The following is a 9,695-nucleotide window of genomic DNA, read 5'->3' as shown; positions in this document are numbered from 1 at the left end:
TATATATATATATATATATATATATATATATTATTCGATTTTTCGAAGGTAGAGATTCACAGATTGTATATCTATATGAGCCTTGTAGATATTTTTGAATTTTTTAAAATCAAAGTAAGTTATTATTTAAATCAACTTATTAACATAATACGTTTTTAAAAAAGTTCTACAAAATTCGTATAAATATATTTCTCAGTAACATTTTAGACTTTATTTTATTAAAATAAAAATTAAATGGTTGATGGAGTTAATCGACATAGAACATGACTATCAGTAATATCTTATAATTTGTTATTCTGAGGCATATTTTACAGGAACTATTGAATCTTGTAAATTTAGAACCGAATTCTGTAAATTTACCTATAATACGTGATTGTACACTTTGTTAAGTCATACACCTTTATTTTTCAAATTAACCACACATGTATATGACTATCAAAATAAACCTTGTTGCAATGAATGTTCAACACATCCGTACAATATTATTCAACAGAGTTTTGGGTTATAAGAAAAATTAGGTGAGACTGCAGACATGTAAATTTTATCGGGTAATTTTGTATAAAATTTGGATTTAATTTATATTTATTTGGGTTGAATAATCAATTTGGCTTCATGAATAAATAAGTTCATGTTATAATGATAAAGATTTTGATAATTGACAAATACAAGAACAGATGAAAGAAACAGGTTGTACAGACGTGTTCCTTACAGAACGAATTCGACTTGGATAAGGAGAACGTCAACCACGTGAATTAGAAGTTATAAAGCTGCGGAATTATTGTATTTTCGACAAGCAACCAGTACAAAAAGGTTCCTTTTATAAAGGGTTCAAAGCCCAGTGAAAGAAGGAAAACTAATTCCTATTTAAGGAAATCTATTTAAGGAAATTGTGTTTTCTTATTTATTTAAAGAAATTGTGTTTTCTTATTTATTTAAGGAAATTCTGTAGAAAAGGAGTCCAAGTAGAAGTCAACAAGGATTTGTAGAAGGCAAATACAAGTTGAATTATACAAGGAGTTGTTGAAGTTCTGATCTATAAATAGGGAGCTATTTGCAGTAGAAAAAAATGCGCACTTACATAGAGAGAAGATCAAAACACGATCAAGAGGTTTAAGGGAGTTTTGAGATTTATTGGGGGTGTTGCAATTTGTGAGAAAAAATTGTAAGATTGTATTCAAGAGTCTTGTTTACAATCTGAGTTTTGTGAGTAGGAGTTGTTCAACAAGTTGTAGAACTTGAAGAACATTAGAAGATATAAAATCAGGGGGTTTTTGTGTCATTGGGTAGTTAGAAATTAGAGTTTATAATTTCTTAGCTAGGAATTAGAGTTTATAATTCCTTTAGGAATTAGAGTTTATAATTCCTTTAGGAATTAGAGTTTTTAATTCCTTAGGTTACATAGTTTTGTAATCTTTTTTTTAGACTTCAAGTTTAATAAAGTGGAGTTAAATCCTACAGAGGTGTAGGTCGTGGTTTTTACCCTTAAGAGTTGGGGTTTTCCGCGATAAAATATTGTGTTATTATTTTATTTGTTTCACAAAACGTAAATGTTATAATCTGCAAAGGAACATATAGAATAAACCTGTTCCTAAGGCGAATTCGAGGGTCAGAATTTCAACAATTGGTATCAGCGCAGGTTATCTTTGAAGAGTCTAACAACTCAAGATAAGATCATAATGAATTCTGCACCTCCTTTTGGGCATGGTCAAGGACAACACATCAACAGACCACCATTATTTAATGGAGAATACTACTCTTGGTGGAAGACAAGAATGCAAGACTTCATTCAAGCTGAATATTACGAACTATGGGTTAGAATTACTAATGGACCATTAAACTCCTACTATTACTGATAGTGAAGGGAATAAGGTACCTAAACCTACAGAAAAATACGAGGAAGCTGATTACAAGATGTTAGGAAAGAATGCAAAAGCTAAGTGCATTATCGTATCTTGATTAGGACCTGATGAGTTTAACCGCATCTCTAGTTGTACCTCTGCAAAATAAATATAAGACACTTTAAAAAACGCTCACGAAGGTACAACTCAAGTTCATAAATTCAGAATTGCCAGACTTTGTTCTGAATATGAAGCCTTCAAGATGAAATTCGGAGAATCACTTCAAGATATGATCACCAGATTTACTACTGTTGTAAACGAGTTAATATCCTTGGGCAAAGTATACACCATTGAGGAACAGGTAGACAAAGTACTAAGGACTCTGCCTAGATCATGGGAAATAAAAGTTACTGCAATCAGAGAAGCCAATGATCTAACTAATATGACTTTGGATGAATTAGTAGGAAATATCAAAACTTATGAGATAAATATTGATAAAAGAGGTGAAGAAAACAAAGAGAAAAATCTTGGATTTAAAGCAACTGAAAGTGATGAATCTGACATAGATGATGATGATCTTGCTCTGATAAGTAAGAACTTCAAGAAACTCTTAAAAAGGAAATTAAATGCTAGCAAGAAATCACCACCCCAAAAATAAAGAAATCTTGAGAGACCACAAAGCGGAGGCTGCTTCAAGTGTGTTAAGACAGATTATCAGATCAAGGATTGCCCAATGTGGGAATTAGAATGCAAAAAGGAAAAAGCTTTAAAAAAAGGAAGGAACTCTTTAATAAAAAGAAAAACAAAGAAAAAGAACAAGCAATGTATACAGCTTGGGGAACAGGTTCTTCAGACATGTATGAAGAAGATGATGAGGACATTGCTTTGATGGCGATAGAAGAATCAGATGTTGAACCTGAACCAGACTCTGAAGAAACTGAGGTAAATCTTCTTAACCTAAAAGATAAACTAGTAAAGTTCTCTAAGAAAAAACTTTCATTCTTATTGCTTGCTTCCATAGACACAATTCAAGAACTTGTTAACACCACGAGCCAATTACTAGCTTTCTTATCTAGCTTAAAGTTTGAGCACATTGATCTTAATAAGAACAAACATGACCTTCAAGGGAAAATCAAGCAACTTGAATCTCACAATCTGGAACTAAGAACTGAGAATCTAAAATTAAAAGTTCTTGGAAAAGAAAAAGGGGGTGAACTGCCTGACCAAAAACTGGAGGTCCACAAACTCAAAAATAACTTAAATCTAGAAAAGGAAAACTCTAGGAGAATAAATCTTGAATTAACTAGGATGAGAAGTGATCTGGAAAGAGCAAATAAGTGGACAAAATTCTCCATGATAGTAACTCATCTAGGTAACAATAATAGGAACATTAAAACTGAATAGGGTATGAACAACCCATAAATGAAAAGCCTATGTTTTGCATTATTTGTGGTATCTCAGGTCACTCTAAACAATATTGTCTTAAATATAAAGCTAGTGCAGAAAATAATGCAAGAGGAACTTATAAAACTGTTCAAAGGAACAAGTATACTCAAAGGAAAAATAATCTGCCCAAGTTGGCTTATAGAGATCTTATTCATCCTTTTTATCTATACAAAGGATCCAAGCTAGTCTGGGTTCCTAAATCTAATTTTTGAATTTGCAGGAAAAGTGAGAGGAAGCAGACAACATTCACCAATTGAACATATTTTTTCACATGCATGATTGTAACTAGAAAAAATTCCTCTCACTTGAAAAAAAGGGAATGGATGAATAACATTGACTGAGAAAAAAAAGAGTTGAAAAAAAAGAATTTAAAAAAAGAAGGAGAAAGACTGAAGAAGCATGTTGAAAGAAACAGGTTCAACCTATGCAATATCTACCAATTATGCACACTAAGATGATCAATCAATCAAAAATATGATCAGCCAAGGAAAACACTTTCAGAAGGAACAATTTGAGACTTGGGGATGATTAAGGTTACATAAGTATCCCAAAATGGCTAATAAACATTGCGCATACTGCCCTCTAATATTGAATTCTATGCTCAGTTTTGTACATTAAGTTGTATGTCTCTATACCACTTTTAAAATCATGTTACTCATGCACTATAACATTGTATTTGCATCTAGCACAGAAGAGAGACTTAGTAAAATTGAAGCAAATTCAGCATTATCCAGAGATCTAAGGTATGTGCACTACAATTATTCATGACTAAATATAAAGTCAATGCGCTTGAACCTATTTCTTCCAGTTGTCCCAAAAGATATTCATGCCCTAAATACTACCAAAACAAATATCTTCTTATAAAGACTTATCCCAATGTGATGGTCTATGGTTGAGATGAATTTGATGGAGGACACCTCTACTCTGGTGCCTTATAAATACAAATTAAGAAAGTAGAGTGTGCTGGTTCTTAGGGGAAATCTTTTGTATTGAGTAAAGTCTTGGAGGATTTACATTGTGAGGGGAAATATTTTGGAGACCCTATACTTGAACAAAGTTCACTTGTTAGGCTCAACTTGAGTGCATCTAGTGAGGGGAAATCGATGAGAGATCCATCTGTCGAACCTAGTTCTTCTATTGGAAACCATATAAACTGGGATTTCGGATTGATATAAAAAAAATTATAGTTGGTGCTGCACCTGATAGTACACGTCCAGGGAACAGATTGAGAGAACATGTTCTTTTACAAGTGATATTCAAGAAAATTTGTTCCTCTTGCTGACTCTATTGAAATTAAAGATGAGTGAACTATTGTTTCTGCAGAAGGAACATGATTGATTGAACAAGTTCCTTAAAAGTGATATAAAACAAAAAAAAGGGGGAATGAGCATGCATAGACCAAGGTTAACTTTGAAATTGAGAAGGCTGCTAATTTTGTTAATCCAAAAGATATTTTTCCTGCTGAAAAATGACTTTTATTTATCCTCCCATCTTTTGATATTACCTAGCCACTCTAGCCTTTGACTTCCAAATTTTTTTTTATCATAAGTTCTTGATTCTATGTTTAATTTTGATGACTTTTGTGGTGTATATGCTTTTTGATTAATGCTAATGTTGGGTTTGAGTTTCAGGTTAATGTCTATCTCCTATGTTTGTGAAAATGCTTTGCTATAGCTCATTCGATTCTTGATTTTTAAGTGTTTGTGTAAGTGATAGCCCCAGTGGCCATGAGTGCCGAATTTGCCTAATGTTAAAAGGGGGAAGCAGCTGCATATGAGTTATGTGTATCTATTCAATACAAGCAGATAAAATTTGCCATAGTCAAAAAGGGAGAATTTGTTAAAGTGCCGTTGTTTTAAAGTATGACAAAGTTAAGGAGTTGTAGTAATAACATGGCAAAAGAAGGAAGATGTGTGTCTTATTTTCTGAGTTCGAAATGTATAATTGTCGTCATCAAAAAGAGGAATTTGTTAGAATGATAAAGATTTTGATAATTGACAAATACAGGAACAAATGAAAAAAACAGGTTGTACAGATGTGTTCCTTACAGAACCAATCCGACTTGGATAAGGAGAACGACAACCATGTGAATTAGAAGTTATAAAGCTGCGAAATTATTATTTTTTCGACAAGAAACTAGTACAAAAAGGTTCCTTTATTAAAGGAGTTCAAAGCCAACTGAAAGAAGGAAAACTAATTCCTATTTAAGGAAATCTATTTAAGGAAATTGTGTTTCTTATTTATTTAAGGAAATTGTGCTTTATTCTTTATTTAAGGAAATTCTGTAGAAAAGGAGTCCAAGTAGACGTCAACAAGGATTTGTAGAAGGCAAATACAAGTTGAATTATACACGGAGTTGTTGAAGTTCTGATCTATACGTAGGGAGCTATTTGCATCAGAAAAAATTGTGCACTTACGTAGGGAGAAGATCAAAACACGATCAAGAGGTTTGAGGGAGTTTTGAGATTTATTGGGGGTGTTGCAATTTGTGAGGAAAAATTGTAAGATTGTATTCAAGAGTCTTGTTTACAATCTGAGTTTTGTGAGTAGGAGTTGTTCGACAAGTTGTAGAACTTGAAGAATATTCGAAGATATAAAACCGGGGTTTTTTGTGTTTTTGGGTAGCTAGAAATTAGAGTTTATAATTTCTTATCTAGGAATTAGAGTTTATAATTCCTCTAGGAATTAGAGTTCATAATTCGTTAGGTTACATAACTTTGTAATCTTTTGTTGAGACTTGAAGTTCAATAAAGTAGACTTAAATCCTATAGATGTGTAGGTCATGGTTTTTACCCTTAAAAGTTGGGGTTTTTCGCGATAAATTATTGTGTTATTATTTTATTTGTTTCACAAAACGTAACTGTTGTAATCTGTAAAGAAACATATAGAACAAACCTGTTCCTAAGGCGAATTCAAGGGTCAGAATTCCAACAGTTCATTTTTATTAAATTTAAGTCTAAGGTCTATAAACTCATACCATGTGTCAAGATGACTTGGCATCTGAGTCAAGTTCAAAACGAATAAGATGACACCATATATTTAAATGATGTGATAGTTTCAGGCAAATTCAAGAATAAATCACAAGTCGTCAAGTGTCCAAAATGACATATTTTGACCAGTCACAAGCAATATTAAATATCATTTGTGATAAGTCACAAGCAATATTAAATATCATTTGTGATAAGTTTGATGACTTACCTAAACCAATGAGAAGAAGGCAATATAGTTCATTTACACTTGATTGCCTACCTCCTACAACATTAAATAAGAGCTTACACAATTTTCTAAGGACATTCTGTAAGCATTGTAGAAAGCATCGACAGTTCTTCAAAGGATTAATCATAATAGTTCTGCCGGGAGATCAATCCAAAACAACGAAGTGTTGTCTGACGTTTTCAAAGATTAAACACATTTTTAGGAGGTTCAAATCATCCTGCAATTCGATAAAAAGATACTACAAATAAAAAGTTGTTGAGAGTTCTTAAAGCAAAGTTGTTTGTTGGAGTTTGTCGTTCGCTATGTTCAAGTCTCGAGACTCACATTGTTGCCCCGGAAAGGTAACACTCTCATGGATTTTGTTTTCATCATGAACTGTAAATGTAGCTTTTTATTATTATGTATTACACTGTAACAGTGTCCATGTTTATTTATTTATATTTCTAATGACCATCTCCCATCGAGCTGTTGGCTCCACTGGCATATGGAACTTCATGTAAGAGTATAATTGAAGTCTTATCTTTGCAAAATATGAGGATATTTCGTGTGAAGTTATACGTATATGCCAGCTGTCCAATTAAGTTTAGTTAAAGTTGTTTGTGATTAATCAGTTAAAGTTAGTTACAATTTTATCAGAGTTAGTTAAGTTGTAGAAGTTTGGTTTAAATACAGATGTATGAGCTTTGCTCAGATAATGAGAAGTTCTCTCTGTTTTGCTTCTCCCATGTATCTTCACACATCTCCTCTATAATTCTTCGTTGAATAGTCTGCATCTTATGATCTCCTCTTGCAAGTGATGTCCGACACCACAAAAGGAGTGCATGTGATACTCGATTTTTTTTTTTTTGTGTCAATAGCTCCTTTTCCATTTCACACTTGAATGATAAATAAAGACTTTTTTTTGATCTTGTGTCGTAATGTTTCAAATAATTTTATTTTTTCCAACAAGGTTTGACCACCAATCTACAGGTTATTAAAGCCCTATCTAAATGTGGCAGTATGATAACTGTTTAAGAACTATTTTAGGCCAGTCAAAGTTATATCAATTCTTGTAGTGTGGCATCATATTATAATTCGAGAGCTCTTGATTCAATCCAAATTGACAAATAAATCTATGAGGAATGTAAAGCTGACAATTGATAGTCATCATGACTAACGATGACATAACTCCAATGGAGACTAATGAAATTATCATTCCAAGCGCTAGACAATTTGTCACTATTTATAATAGACAACTCTTCACGCTAAAGAATATCCAGAAGTGGTGGAGATTGCAAATATCTACATCTTGCGATGTGTGCAACATCCAAGTATTTAACCATCTTCTCTCCAGCAATTTTACACCGTTCTGATAACGACTGGCCTGATAGTAAGTGTAAAAATAATCACCAATTCATCCACACACATACTGTATACTAACTATTAATTCTGTCTCTCGCACTTATGTTTGATGAAGATGAGATCTCTTCAAGCCTCTATAGATACTTTCCAATAAGAGCATTGCTAAATCAAACCTCTCTCTATGAGTCATTAATGTAATACCCCGCAACTTCTCTAGAAGATTTGAACCATTCTTCGTATGTGTATAAATATGAACCCGATATATGCGTTAAGATCAATTTATAAATACTAGAAGTGTGTTATATGTGAATTAGGGTCATAAGGAATCTCTAGTACTAAGTCGAGTTCAAAGATTCCTTACCGATTGAGTTTTCTAATGAGATCATGAAAGGGTCTGTTGGAATCTCCACATTTTACTAATTTTTTTTTTTGTAGGAAAATTTTAGGATTCTATAAATAGAGGATTGTTCATACTAACTTAATTAATATTCACAATGTAGTCCTGAAAATTTTGAAAGTTTTGGTTAGGGGGAGAATTTGTGGGATACAAGTGATAACATATCACTTGTGAACATGATCTTTGTATTTTGAGTGACTTGGTTGATGTTATTTCTCTCTATATTTTGTACTCTTATAATTATATAGTGGATTTCTCATCTCTTTTGTGGATGTAGGTCAATTGACCTAACCACATTAATTTTTTTTTTGTATCTTTTGGTATATTTCTCGTTTGTCTTATTACTCATGGTCTTTTAAGGTTTGATTTGCTATCTTCCGCATGAAACCTAATTATTTTTGGTCATAGCAAGTGGTATTAGATTCATGTCCAAAGTTTAATGATGGATCGATGTTCATTAGTTCAATAATTGATGGTTGAACCAGGTTAAAAATTGAGTGTTCATATTAACGGGTGTAGTTCTAGCTGCAACATATTTAACAGTAATGAAGATTTTATTGGAGAAATTGTTTCAGAGAGGTTCTCTGTGTTGAGACATAGATTTTGCAAATGAGACAACGAAGAGGAGATGCAAGTTGTTGAAGATTATGTGGAGAAAGAGGACGAATTTAATTATTCTATCAGAAATTCATGTCGAGGGGAGATATGTTGGGTATTAATTGCCCTGAAATTCTATCCATAACTAAGTAAGTCTCCATATTTGACTAGGAATCTATAAATAGAAGATCGTTCCTTCAAATTTAATTAACATTCACAATGTAGTCCTAGGAATTTGAGAGTTTTGGTTAGGGAAGAATTTGTGGGACACAAGTGATATGTTATCACTTGTGTGAATCTCTTTGTATTCTGAGTTTGGTTGAGTTTATTTCTCTCTATATTTTGTACTCTCATATTTATATAATTGATTGCTCATATATTTTATGGACATAGGTCGATTGACCAGACAATGATAAATCTTTGTGTCTTTTGGTATATTTCGCACTTGTCTTAAAACTAATGGTATTTTGATGTTTGCTTTGATAGCTTCTACATGACACCTAATTATTTTCGATCCTAACAAGTGGTATTAGAGTCAGGTTCAAAGTTCAATGATGGAGCCAGGTTTGGTGGTTCAATGATGGAGCCAATTTCATTGGTTCGATAATCGATGGTTGAATCAGGTTAAAAATTGGGTATTCATATTGGTGGCTGTATTTCTAGCTGCAACCTATTTGACAGTAAATAAGATTTTCTCGGAAAAATTATTTCAGAGAGATTCTTTGTATTTGTTGACACCTAATTTTGGCCCTCCCCGATATAAATTAATTGACGAGCTTCTTAATTCTAAAACGATTTAAAAAAATTAGTTTTATAAAAATTCAAAAAAATAAATTTTATATATATATATATATATATAT

The sequence above is a fragment of the Solanum pennellii genome, chromosome 9 (assembly GCF_001406875.1).
Source record: "Solanum pennellii chromosome 9, SPENNV200".
NCBI classification, from domain to species: domain Eukaryota; kingdom Viridiplantae; phylum Streptophyta; class Magnoliopsida; order Solanales; family Solanaceae; genus Solanum; species Solanum pennellii.
Note: the sequence above shows the minus strand (reverse complement) of the source record.